Genomic DNA, 13,346 nt, shown 5'->3' with positions numbered 1-13,346 from the left:
GCTCAATGGTTTAGCGCCACCTTCGGCCCAGGGCCTGATCCTGGAGACCCAGGATCGAGTCCTATGTCGGGCTCCCTGCATGGAGCCTGCTTCTCCCTCTGTGTCTCTGTCTCTCTCTCTCTCTGTGTCTCTTATGAATAAATAAAGAAAATCTTTTAAAAAAATAAAAAGTGAAACTGACAAACATAATGCAATGTCAAAGAACCCAGGCACAAAGTAGCTCATAAAATTAAAGGACAGGCAATGTTAATATATGGTTATAAAAGTCAGAATAGTGGTTACTTTTACATGGATGGGTACTGACTGGGAAGGAGCATGAGAATACCTTGGGGGTTTTCGATATGTTCTATATTTTGTCCTGATTGTGGTTACATAGGTGTTATGTAAAAACTCACTGCCATTCTTTTAATATTTGTGCACTTTGAAGCATATAAATTTTAATCAATTACAATTAAAAATAAATGAATGTATTTATATTTTTAAACATTAAAAATGTAGGGGGATCCAAAGCACAGGAATTAAATGAGTTGCCCAAGGTCATCCTTCGGCTTTGGATATGTATTCCACTGCATTGCTTAGACTATACTGTTTACCAAAGTGGAATTATATTTTTAAAACATTTTATTTGATTACAGAAATTGGTCATCTGTATTAGAATGAAAGCCTGAACCTTCTGCAATTGGTAGATTGACCAACTTTCTGCTCTTCCAAACTATGAAATAAGAGAGGGCTTCAAAATTGAAAAGCCATTGCTGTTTCCCAATCCTAGTGTTAAAACTACCCCCCGAATGGGACTATTTTGGCTGGGATCCTTATTGGATACCCATCCAACATATTTAGATTACCTATAATGTATTTAGAACTATATTTTATATTAAGAGGATATAGGCTCTTCCCTTTTTATTTATTTTTATTTTTTTTAATAAAATAATTTTTATTGGTGTTCAATTTACCAACATACAGAATAACACCCAGTGCTCATCCCGCCAAGTGTCCCCCTCAGTGCCCATCACCCACTCACCCCCACCCCCCGCCCTCATCCCCTTCCACCACCCCCAGTTCATTTCCCAGAGTTAGGAGTCTTTATGTTCTGTCTCCCTTTCTGATATTTCCCACACATTTCTTTTCCCTTCCCCTATATTCCCTTTCACTATTATTTATATTCCCCAAATGAATGAGAACATACACTGTTTGTCCTTCTCCGAATGACTTACTTCACTCAGCATAATACCCTCCAGTTCCATCCACTTTGAAGCAAATGGTGGGTATTTGTCGTTTCTAATGGCTGAGTAATATTCCATTGTATACATAAACCACATCTTCTTTATCCATTCATCTTTCGATGGACACCGAGGCTCTTTCCACAGTTTGGCTATTGTGGACATTGCTGCTAGAAACATCGGGGTGCAGGTGTCCCGGCGTTTCATTGCATCTGAATCTTTGGGGTAAATCCCCAACAGTGCAATTGCTGGGTCATAGGGCAGGTCTATTTTTAACTCTTTGAGGAACCTCCACACAGTTTTCCAGAGTGGCTGCACCAGTTCACATTCCCACCAACAGTGTAAGAGGGTTCCCTTTTCTCCGCATCCTCTCCAACATTTGTGGTTTCCTGCCTTGTTAATTTTCCCCATTCTCACTGGTGTGAGGTGGTATCTCATCGTGGTTTTGATTTGTATTTCCCTGATGGCCAGTGATGCAGAGCATTTTCTCATGTGCGTGTTGGCCATGTCTATGTCTTCCTCTGTGAGATTTCTCTTCATGTCTTTTGCCCATTTCACGATTGGATTGTTTGTTTCTTTGGTGTTGAGTTTAAGAAGTTCTTTATAGATCTTGGAAACTAGCCCTTTATCTGATATGTCATTTGCAAATATCTTCTCCCATTCTGTAGGTTGTCTTTTAGTTTTGTTGACTGTATCCTTTGCTGTGCAAAAGCTTCTTATCTTGATGAAGTCCCAATAGTTCATTTTTGCTTTTGTTTCTTTTGCCTTCGTGGATGTATCTTGCAAGAAGTTACTGTGGCTGAGTTCAAAAAGGGTATTGCCTGTGTTCTCCTCTAGGATTTTGATGGAATCTTGTCTCACATTTAGATCTTTCATCCATTTTGAATTTATCTTTGTGTATGGTGAAAGAGAGTGGTCTAGTTTCATTCTTCTGCATGTGGATGTCCAATTTGCCCAGCACCATTTATTGAAGAGACTGTCTTTCTTCCAATGGATAGTCTTTCCTCCTTTATCAAATATTAGTTGGCCATAAAGTTCAGGATCCACTTCTGGGTTCTCTATTCTGTTCCATTGATCTATGTGTCTGTTTTTGTGCCAGTACCACACTGTCTTGATGACCACAGCTTTGTAGTACAACCTGAAATCTGGCATTGTGATGCCCCCAGATATGGTTTTCTTTTTTAAAATTCCCCTGGCTATTCGGGGTCTTTTCTGATTCCACACAAATCTTAAAATAATTTGTTCTAACTCTCTGAAGAAAGTCTATGGTATTTTGATAGGGATTGCATTAAACGTGTAAATTCCCCTGGGTAACATTGACATTTTCACAATATTAATTCTGCCAATCCATGAGCATGGAATATTTTTCCATCTCTTTGTGCCTTCCTCAATTTCTTTCAGAAGTGTTCTATAGTTTTTAGGGTATAGATCCTTTACATCTTTGGTGAGGTTTATTCCTAGGTATCTTATGCTTTTGGGTGCAATTGTAAATGGGATTGACTCCTTAATTTCTCTTTCTTCAGTCTCATTGTTAGTGTATAGAAATGCCATTGATTTATGGGCATTGATTTTGTATCCTGCCACGCTACCGAATTGCTGTATGAGTTCTATCAATCTTGGGGTGGAGGCTTTTGGGTTTTCTATGTAGAGTATCATGTCATCGGCGAAGAGGGAGAGTTTGACTTCTTCTTTGCCAATTTGAATGCCTTTAATGTCTTTTTGTTGTCTGATTGCTGAGGCTGGACTTCCAATACTATGTTGAACAGCAGTGGTGAGAGTGTACATCCCTGTCTTGTTCCTGATCTTAGGGGAAAGGCTCCCAGTGCTCCCCCATTGAGAATGATGTTTGCTGTGGGCTTTTCGTAGATGGCTTTTAAGATGTGGAGGAAAGTTCCCTCTATCCCTACACTCTGAACAGTTTTGATCAGGAATGGATGCTGTATTTTGTCAAATTCTTTCTCTGCATCTAATGAGAGGATCATATGGTTCTTGGTTTTTCTCTTGCTGATATGATGAATCACATTGATTGTTTTACAAGTGTTGAACCAGCCTTGTGTCCCGGGGATAAATCCTACTTGGTCGTGGTGAATAATTTTCTTAATGTGCTGTTGGATCCTATTGGCTAGTATCTTGTTGAGAATTTTTGCATCCATGTTCATCAGGGATATTGGTCTGTAATTCTCCTTTTTGGTGGGGTCTTTGTCTGGTTTTGGAATTAAGGTGATGCTGGCCTCATAGAACGAAATTGGAAGTACTCCATCTCTTTCTATCTTTCCAAACAGCTTTAAGAGAATAGGTATGGTTTCTTCTTTAAACGTTTGATAGAATTCCCCTGGGAAGCCATCTGGCCCTGGACTCTTGTGTCTTGGGAGGTTTTTGATGACTGCTTCAATTTCCTCCCTGGTTATTGGCCTGTTCAGGTTTTCTATTTCTTCCTGTTCCAGTTTTGGTAGTTTGTGGCTTTCCAGGAATGCGTCCATTTCTTCTAGATTGCCTAATTTATTGGCGTATAGCTGTTCATAATATGTTTTTAAAATCGTTTGTATTTCCTTGGTGTTGGTAGTGATCTCTCCTTTCTCATTCATGATTTTATTAATTTGAGTCTCCTCTCTCTTCTTTTTAATAAGGTTGGCTAATGGTTTATCTATCTTATTAATTCATTCAAAGAACCAACTCCCGGTTCTGTTGATCTGTTCCACAGTTCTTCTGGTCTCAATTTGGTTGAGTTCTGCTTGAATTTTAATTAATTATCTTCTTCTGCTGGGTGTGGGGTCAATCTGCTGTTTTTTCTCTAGCTCCTTTATGTGTAAGGTTAGCTTTTGTATTTGAGTTCTTTCCAGTTTTTCAATGGATACTTGTATTGCGATGTATTTCCCCCTTAGGACTGCTTTTGCTGCATCCCAAAGATTTTGAACGGTTGTATCTTCATTCTCATTAGTTTCCATGAATCTTTTTAATTCTTCCTTAATTTCCTGGTTGATCCTTTCATCTTTTAGCAGGATGGTCCTTAACCTCCACGTGTTTGAGGTCCTTCCAAACTTCTTGTTGTGATTTAGTTCTAATTTCAAGGCATTATGGTCTGAGAATATGCAGGGGACGATCCCAATCTTTTGGTATCGGTTCAGACCCGATTTGTGACCCAGTATGTGGTCTATTCTGGAGAAAGTTCCATGTGCATTTGAGAAGAATGTGTATTCAGTTTTGAGTTTGGATGTAAAGTTCTGTAGATATCTGTGAAATCCATCTGGTCCAGTGTATCATTTAAAGCTCTTGTTTCTTTGGAGATGTTGTGCTTAGAAGACCTATCGAGGGTAGAAAGAGCTAGATTGAAGTCACCAAGTATAAGTGTATTATTATCTAAGTATTTCTTCACTTTGGTTATTAATTGGTTTAAATATTTGGCAGCTCCCACATTCGGGGCATATATATTGAGGATTGTTAAGTCCTCTTGTTGGATAGATCCTTTAAGTATGAGATAGTGTCCCTCTTCATCTCTCACTGCAGTCTTCGGGTAAATTTTAGTTTATCTGATATAAGGATGGCTACTCCTGCTTTCTTTTGAGGACCATTCGAATAATAAATGGTTCTCCAACCTTTTATTTTCAGGTTGTAGGTGTCCTTCTGTCTAAAATGAGTCTCTTGTAGACAGCAAATAGATGGGTCCTGCTTTTTTATCCAGTCTGAAACCCTGCGCCTTTTGATGGGGTCATTAAGCCCGTTCACATTCAGAGTTACTATTGACAGTTATGAGTTTAGTGTCATCATGATATCTATTCAGTCCTTGTTTTTGTGGATTGTTCCACTGAACTTCTTCTTAAAGGGGAATTTTAAGAGTCCCCCTTAAAATTTCTTGCAGAGCTGGTTTGGAGGTCACATATTCTTTCAGTTCCTGCCTGTCTTGGAAGCTCTTTATCTCTCCTTCCATTTTGAATGAGAGCCTTGCTGGATAAAGTATTCTTGGTTGCATGTTCTTCTCATTTAGGACCCTGAATATATTCTGCCAGCCCTTTCTGGCCTGCCAGGTCTCTGTGGAGAGGTCTGCTGTTACCCTAATATTCCTCCCCATAAAAGTCAGGGCTTTCTTGTCTCTTGCTGCTTTAAGGATCTTCTCTTTGTCTTTGGAATTTGCAAGCTTCACTATTAAATGTCGAGGTGTTGAACGGTTTTTATTGATTTTAGGGGGGGATCTCTCTATTTCCTGGATCTGAATGCCTGTTTCCCTTCCCAGATTAGGAAAGTTTTCAGCTAGGATTTGTTTAAATACATATTCTGGCCCTCTGTCTCTTTCGGCGCCCTCGGGAACCCCAATTAAACGTAGGTTTTTCTTCCTCAGGCCGTCGTTTATTTCCCTTAATCTGTCTTCATGGTCTTTTAATTGTCTGTCTCTTTTTTCCTCAGTTTCCCTCTTTGCCATCAACTTGTCTTCTATGTCACTCACCCGTTCTTCCACCTTGTTAACCCTCATTGTTAGGACTTCTAGTTTGGATTGCATCTCATTCCATTGATTTTTAATTTCTGCCTGATTGGATCTAAATTCTGCAGTCATGAAGTCTCTTGAGTCCTTTATGCTTTTTTTTCTAGAGCCACCAGTAGCTGTATAATAGTGCTTCTGAACTGGCTTTCTGACATTGAATTGTAATCCAGATTTTGTAACTCTGTGGGAGAGAGGACTATTTCTGATTCTTTCTTTTGAGGTGAGGTTTTCCTTCCAGTCATTTTGCTCAGTGCAGAGTGGCCAAAAACAAGTTGTATTGGGAAAAGGAGAAAAAGAGAGAGAGAGAAGGAAAGAAAAAAGAAAAGAGGAAGAAAAAAAGGAAAAAAGAGAAGAAAAAGAGAAAGAAAAAGAAAGAAAGGTGGAAAAAAGGGTGGGGGAAGCAATCAGAAATCAAAAAGAAAAAAAAAGAAGAAAAAAAAACACGGGGGAGTATCTTCTGATTCTGTATACTTTAAGTCTCTTGACTTCCCCTGGAACTTGTCCGTCTAGGGGTCTTCTGGGGGAGGGGCCTGTTGTGCTGATTTTCAGGTGTTAGCACTTGGGGAGCTGCTGTGCCTCCTGGTGGTGCAGGACTCAGTGGGGGTTGTTTACCCCGTGAGGCCCCAGGAGGAACAACCCCAGTGGCGGGGCCAGCTCTGGAAACCTGGATTCAGCTCCCGCAGGAACTGGGCCTGGAGGCTCCGAGGCAGGGCCGCTGATCTGGTCAGCTCGGGGCAGGGGGCAGGAGCGTCCTTGCGGTCCTGGGCCCTCCCGGCCTCTGCCTGTCCCGGGGGGAGGCCGGATCCTGGGCTGTGTCCCGGCGCCCTGTGGTCCGGGGCCTGCGCTGTTGGATTCGGGCTCCCGGCCCTGCAGCCCCCTCCGCGGAGCCTCTTCCTCTGCCCGAGCCCCTCCGAGCTGCTCCTGGCCCGCAGCCCCCTCCACGGAGCCGCCGCCCGAGCGCCCCCCGAGCTGCTCCAGGTCCCGCCATGCACGCTGCAGCCCTTAGGGAGCTCGGCACACTCTCCTGCATGTGCCGCAGGTGCTGTTAATGTCCCAGGGAGCCCGAGGGCACCCCCGCCCTCCTGGGTCCTGCTCCAACTCCCTGTGAGGCCTTTCCGCCCGGGAGGGTTGGTGTAGCTCCTGCTTCTCCGGGACGGGGCTTTCCTGTCCTGGGGACACTCGCCCCGGCCTCAGCCCGGCTCCTCGCGGGGCCCCTCCCCCTTGGAGGCCTTTTGTTTCTTTATTTCTTTTTCCCCGTCTTCCTACCTTGATAGAAGCGTGAACTCTTCTCACTGTAGCATTCCAGCTGGTCTCTCTTTAAATCTCAGGCCGAATTCATAGATTTTCAGGATAATTTGAAGGTTATCTAGGCAATCTGGTGGGGACAGATGATTTGGGGACCCTACTCTTCCGCCATCTTGCCCCTCCTCCGGCTCTTCCCTTTTGAATGAAGAGGAATACATCCTTAAGAAAGTTAGTGTCTTTTGAAGATGTGTTATCTTTCAGATAAAGGCTCACAGAAGTCTCCTTTTAATGAGATCAGCAATAAATTCTGTAAACAGGTGTTCTTAACCATCCACATGGCCCAACAAATGGACTTGAAGGGGTCCATGAACCCCACGAAGTTACACACATTTTTCATGTATATTAGTATTTTTCTGTGAAGGGTAACAAAGCATTTGTGCCATGAAAATGGACCTCTCAAATCCACTGCAAGGAACATAAGTAAGTGACTGATGGTTCTAGCTGCTGCACTCTGAAATCTATGACTGTGTTGATGCCAAGGCCATGCTTCCCATGGCCTGCTCCAAGCCAATGATGCAGGACCTCTCTGATGGTACCTCTGGCTCAAGGACTCCCTGACAGCTTTGCAGAATGCCTTCAGAACTGCATTGCAGTCTAAGACCCAACTGTCCTACCTTCCTTCTTCCTTCTCTCTCTCTTTCACCCAGAGTTAGATCTGCTTTGAGGGTTCCAGCCCCTCCCAGTTCCCTATTTCCTCTCACAGGCACAGTCCCTAATAAATCTCTTATGTGGCCAGTTCCATTGGGTATCTACTTCTCATGTGGCATCTACTTCTCATGAGGCCTATATAAGTAGTACCAGGAGTCTGAGAGTATAGGCAGTAAGACATATAATTAAAACTCTTTCACTGCCCTGCAGTTGAATATGACACTGTCCTAGTTGGTAGGTGGGACACAGACTGTTGCTGGCACAAAGTAGTAACTTAACGACTGCCAGCTTTCAGTAGGGTCCAGAGAAGAAAAGGGTTCTGCAGCAGCTCCAGGTTTTTGTAACACCATAAGGTCTGCTGGATTGTATAGCCCAAGTGGAAAGACCTTATAATGTTACAGGTATCAGAGGTGGAAAACGATACGGTTATGGAACTTATGTAAACTCCAACAGGAGAAAAGCAATGCAGACCCTGGGAATCAGAAGCAAGGGCCATTCATAGCAGAATATGGTATGCCTTTTAAGAAACAAGTCCTGATATGTCACTGGGCCCTAGTAGAAACAAAATGTTTGACTACAGGTACTAAGTGACAATGCAGCTGGAGCTACTCATTGAGTTGAGTTTTTTCTGAACTGTCAAGTTGTAAAGTCAGATAGGCCTAGCATCAGCCCATAACAACATGGAAGTGGTACATACAGGATGGGACCTGGGCAAAATGAGAGGAAAGAAATAAACTCCATAAGTGAGCATCCCAGATGCCCATGTCACCCATAAGAGTTGTACCAGTGCCCTACCAAGGCTTGAACCTATAGCCATATGGGGGAGGTTCTCATATGACCAGCTGAAGGAAGAGAATAAAGCTCTTGCTTGGTTTATAGATAGTTTGGTTCAGTGTGTGAATGAAACCTGAAAATGGATGGTGGCTATATTACACTATATTTAGGAATATCCCTGAATAATAGTGAGAGGAAGAATTTTCCCAATGAGTAGAAAATAAGTGGTACAACAGGTCATCCACTTCATGTGGAGAGAACAATGGTCTAAGATGAGAATATTTAGATTCATGGGCAGTGACCAATGGCCTCAGAGGAAAGACTCAAAGATCAAATACAAGGAGTTCTGGGGTAGAGCAATATGGATGGAAATATAGGAGTGGGTATAAAATGTGAGATCTTTGTGTAACATGTAAATGTCCACCAGAAAGCATACACCGCAGAAGAGGCATCAATAACCCAGGAGGCAAAATGACTCAGCTAGTTGACATCAGCTAGCCTTTGTCATCAGCCACCTCAGAATTGGCATGATAGGCATATTCATGAAATGGCCATGGTGACCAAGATATAAGCCCAAAACATAGATTCCCACTTATCAAAGCTGATCTAATTACTGCTGCTGAATATCCAACGTGTTGGCAACAGAGACCCGTACTGAACTCTCAGGTATGGCACTATCCCTTGGTCATTTGGTTTTAAGTCATTACATCCTGGAAGAGTTGGTATGGGTTCATATTTCCTGCCTATAGAGCCTCAGTCAGTAGCACTATCCAGGGTATCATGTAAGGACCAATCCACAAGCATGCAACATAGCATCTGACCAAGGGACTCATTTTAGAGTGAAGGTGGAGTGGAAATGAGCCCATGACCATGGGATTCACTGGTCATACAATGCACCATATTATCCAGAAGCAGCCAGCCTCATAGAACATTGGAATTGCTTTTGAAAATAGTAACTAAAGTGCCAGTTTTGAGGCAATACTCTAAAAGAAGGGGGACCTTCAGGACACAGTGTTTATATTAAATCAGAGAACTCTATCTGGTGCTGTGTCCCCAGTAGGAAGAATACATGGATCCAGGGGTACCTGGGTGGTGCAGTTGGTTAAGCGTCTGACTCTTGGTTTCAGCTCAGGTTGTGATCTCAGGGTAGTAAGATCAAGCCCTGCGTCAGGCTCTGTACTCAGTGCACAGAGTCTACTTAGAGTTTCTCTCTTCCTCTCCCTCTGCCCCTCCTCCCTCTTTAAAAATAAAAAAAAAATTAATAATAATAAAAAAAGGAAGACATGGATCCAGAGGCTAAGGGGTGGAAGTATGTGCTTACCACTGGAGGACTCTGCTTCCAGGCCCATCAGCTCTGGGAATGACAAGATTGGTGGCCATGATCCTCAAAAAGGGCACACTCTTGGGTTGAGCATCTGCCTTTGGCTCAGGTCATTATCCCGGGGTCCTGGGACCGAGCCTGCTTCTCCCTCTGTGTATGTCTCTGCCTCTCTCTGTGCCTCTCATGAATAAATAAATAAAATCTTTAAACAAAAAAAGGTGGGGCACGCTCTTGCCAGAGGATACAGGAAGGGTCCCACTGAACTCTAAGCTATGGCTACTACCAGGACACTGTGAACTTCCTGTGCCCAGAGATCAGAAGGCAAGAAGAGGGGTCACAGTCATGGCAAAAGTAACAGACACTGATCATCAGGAGGAAGTAGGGCTGCTTTTACATTATGGCAGTAGGGAGGAATATGTGTGTTACCCAGGAGAACCACTTGGGCACCTCTTGGTATGCTTTTACCCGACTATAAGTATGAATAGGCAAGTGTAGCAATTCTAGCTTCAGAAGAGTATGATTCCCAAAGGCTTAGATATCTCAGGAGTGAAAGCTTTGGTTATACCATCAGGTAAAGCCAGTAAGACCTAACAGAGATCATAGTTGAGGGTGAGAGAAATTTAGAATGGATAGTAGAGAAGAGAGATGATAAATTCTAATTGCAGGTCCAAGACCAACTGTAGAAACAGGGGTTACAATTTGGCCCACTAACCCTTCTTTTCTGATATTTCCCCTCAGGAAATATGGCCCATGGTCACCATGGAGTATCTGTTCTCTGAATTTGTGTGAGGTAGTTCTGTGTAGTACGAGAAGTACACAGGCAGCCATGAGAATGCCCTTTTTAGATCTCTGACTGTAGGGTGTAGAAGTGACCCATAGTCCATTGGCTCCTAGCCAGTGAGTGAGTATGGTAGGAATACTAAGGCAGGCAGGAATACTAAGGCAGGCAAGATAGGAATACTAAGGCAAACCCATAGCCCATTGGCTCCCAGCCAGTGAGTGAGTATGGTAGGAGTACTAAGGCAGGCAAGTTCCTGGCAGAGGTAGGATTCCTATGATAGGACAACTTTGGCTCAAGGACCCCTGAAGAACCTTGTTGAAGTCTCTGTAAACTGCACTGAAGTCTAAGACACTTCCACCTAAACTTTCTTCCCTTCTTCTCTCCTCTACAGGGAGTCAGATCAGATATCCTCAGTCTGACAGCTCTCCTAGACTCTCCTGTGCTGCCCCTCCCCAATATTCCCTCACAAGCCTTTCTCTCAATAAATCTCTTGCACAGCTAATCCGATCTTAGAGGACTTGACTCAACAGAGCTTTCATCATATACTCAAAAGTCTGCAACTTCAAAAAGGTTATGATCCATATATCAGATGCTGAGCTTGCATCCTTGCCACGGAAGAACCAGGAACAGAATTTGGAAGAGTCCCTGACTCATATCAATGGTCTCATTCTTGCTATGTCAAAGTAAGATTGTGCTGATGCATCTGGGAAGATGAGCCAACACTGGGAATTAGTTTAGGCCCAACGGTGATTTCTCTTCTCTTTGGCCAGGTAGGTCACCCTTCCAGCAGTCAGCCTTATTATATAAACTTTGAGAATTCAGTGGAATGTCACAAATGCAATTAAGCTAGAGAAATAATCTGCTTTAAGTTTACTTATTAAAATAATATATAAAAGAGAATAAAAATCCTTACCAAATCATCCAAGTTGCAATGCTATCAGTCATTTTAAGAACTTGAAGTATACCACAAACACAATGGCTTTCTCCATTCTGAAAAAATGTAGTTATGAGGGAAGATGATTGTAAACCATTTCTGGAGAAAATTAAATACATACATTTTGGGTTTTAGACAGTTTTTTTTTTTATAAAATGTGCACTCCCCAACAACACTTGAGTTTTCTCCATAACATTAATTGTATTTTGCAGGCAGGGAGGGGAACAATATCTACCTAATAGATCTATTACCCATGGGGGAGAGTTTTAGAGGCTGGCAACATCATCCTCTCTTATTAATGACAAGACTGATTCAGAGTACTCTTCACTGACCCATTTATTCATGGGTATGTTATCAAGAATAATCTTAAGCTTTCTCTTTCACCACATAATAAAAAACAAATGAACTCAAGCAAAATTCATACTCTATTCACTTTCTGTCCTATTCTTGTCCTGGTAAAATCTTCCTGGGTCTTTGCTTCTCAAAACAGCAAAATAAAAACTTTATTTTCAAAAGTTTCAGTATCTGAAATCTCTTCAAGATATCAGCCCAACTTAAAGTGGCCCAACTTATCAGCCCAACTTAAACCACCTAGGGTAATGTGGGGGAAGAGGAGAGGCTTAAGTTGGGGTCTAGGATATAGGTGCAATAAAGTCTTCTTCAAAGCAGAAAAGTTCCCAAATGCCCCTTCCTCAAGAGTGATGTCTCTGGTGAAGCACCCTGGTGTTCACAGCTGGATATTAAGATGAAGAGATTGCTGGAATATCAGTAGGTTGATTGAATCTTTTCCTCATTCTTACATCCACAGCTGATTTAGTGGTCAAAGTCATCTGGGCATTCTCTTATGGACAAAAAAAAATACTGGAGGTACATGCCAGCTCTGTAACTGAATTAATCAGGAGACCCAATTCACCAACTGACCTTAGTGGAAGCATCTAATTTCCTGCACCTAAATTCATCCATTTGTAGAACTAAGATAATGTTACTTATCTCTTCCTCATTCCATAGGTTCTTATGAAGGGGAAAAATACCTTGATTTTAATTTAATCAGGTTATATTGGCCAAAATAAAGTGACAAACATGACTCACAGGAATCTTTCAATGTCAGCCATGTTGGTTTTATATTTACCAAAAGAAAACTTAATATCCCTATCAAAATGCCAATAGTGTTTTTCATAGAATTAGAATAATCCTAAAATTTGTATGAAACCACAAAAGACTGCAAATAGCCAAAGCAATCTTAAGAAACAAGAATAAAACTGGAAGTATCACAATCCCAGATTTAAAACTATATTACAAAGCTGTAGTAATCAAAACATATAATACTGGCACAAAAACAGATGCATGGATCAATGAAACAGGACAGAGAACCCAGAAACAAACTTATACTGTCAATCTGTGACAAAGGAGGTAAAAATATACAATGGGGAAAAGATAATCTCTTCAATAAACGATGCTGGAAAAACTGGACAGCTACATTCAAAAGAAGAAAACTGGACCATTCTCTTATGATATACACAAAAATAAACTCAAAATGAATTAAAGATCTAAATGTGAGACCTGAAACCATAAAACTCCTAAAAGAAAATGTAGGCAGTAGTATCTTTGATATAAACCTTAGCAACATTTTTCTAGTTATGTCTCCTCAAGCAAGGGAATAAAAGTAAAAGTAAACTATTGGGACTACCCCAAAATAAAAAGCTTTTGCACAGCAAAGGAAACCATCAACAAAACAAAAAAGCAACCTACTGAATGGGAGAAGACCATTTGTAGATGATATATCTGAAAAGGCATTAATATCCAAAATACATAAAGAGCTCATACAATTCAACACCAAGAAAAGCCTTATAATCTAATTTCAAAATGGACAGAGGACCTGAATAGATATT

The 13,346-nt window shown here is 41.7% G+C and overlaps 1 protein-coding gene across 1 annotated transcript in view; it reads right to left on the bottom strand.

Moving 5' to 3' along the window:
* The window catches only part of LOC140627163 (ferritin light chain-like), a 145,160-nt gene that overhangs the window by 24,292 nt on the left and 107,522 nt on the right, over window positions 1-13,346 (bottom strand). Inside the window, exon 3 of the transcript XR_012026043.1 lies at window positions 11,437-11,513. The gene's annotated coding sequence lies outside the window, so the exon portion shown is untranslated. The remainder of the gene's footprint in view (window positions 1-11,436; window positions 11,514-13,346) is intronic.

Source organism: Canis lupus, chromosome X (genome assembly GCF_048164855.1).
Source record: "Canis lupus baileyi chromosome X, mCanLup2.hap1, whole genome shotgun sequence".
Lineage (NCBI taxonomy): Eukaryota > Metazoa > Chordata > Mammalia > Carnivora > Canidae > Canis > Canis lupus.
This window is presented reverse-complemented; position numbering and strand designations above follow the sequence as displayed.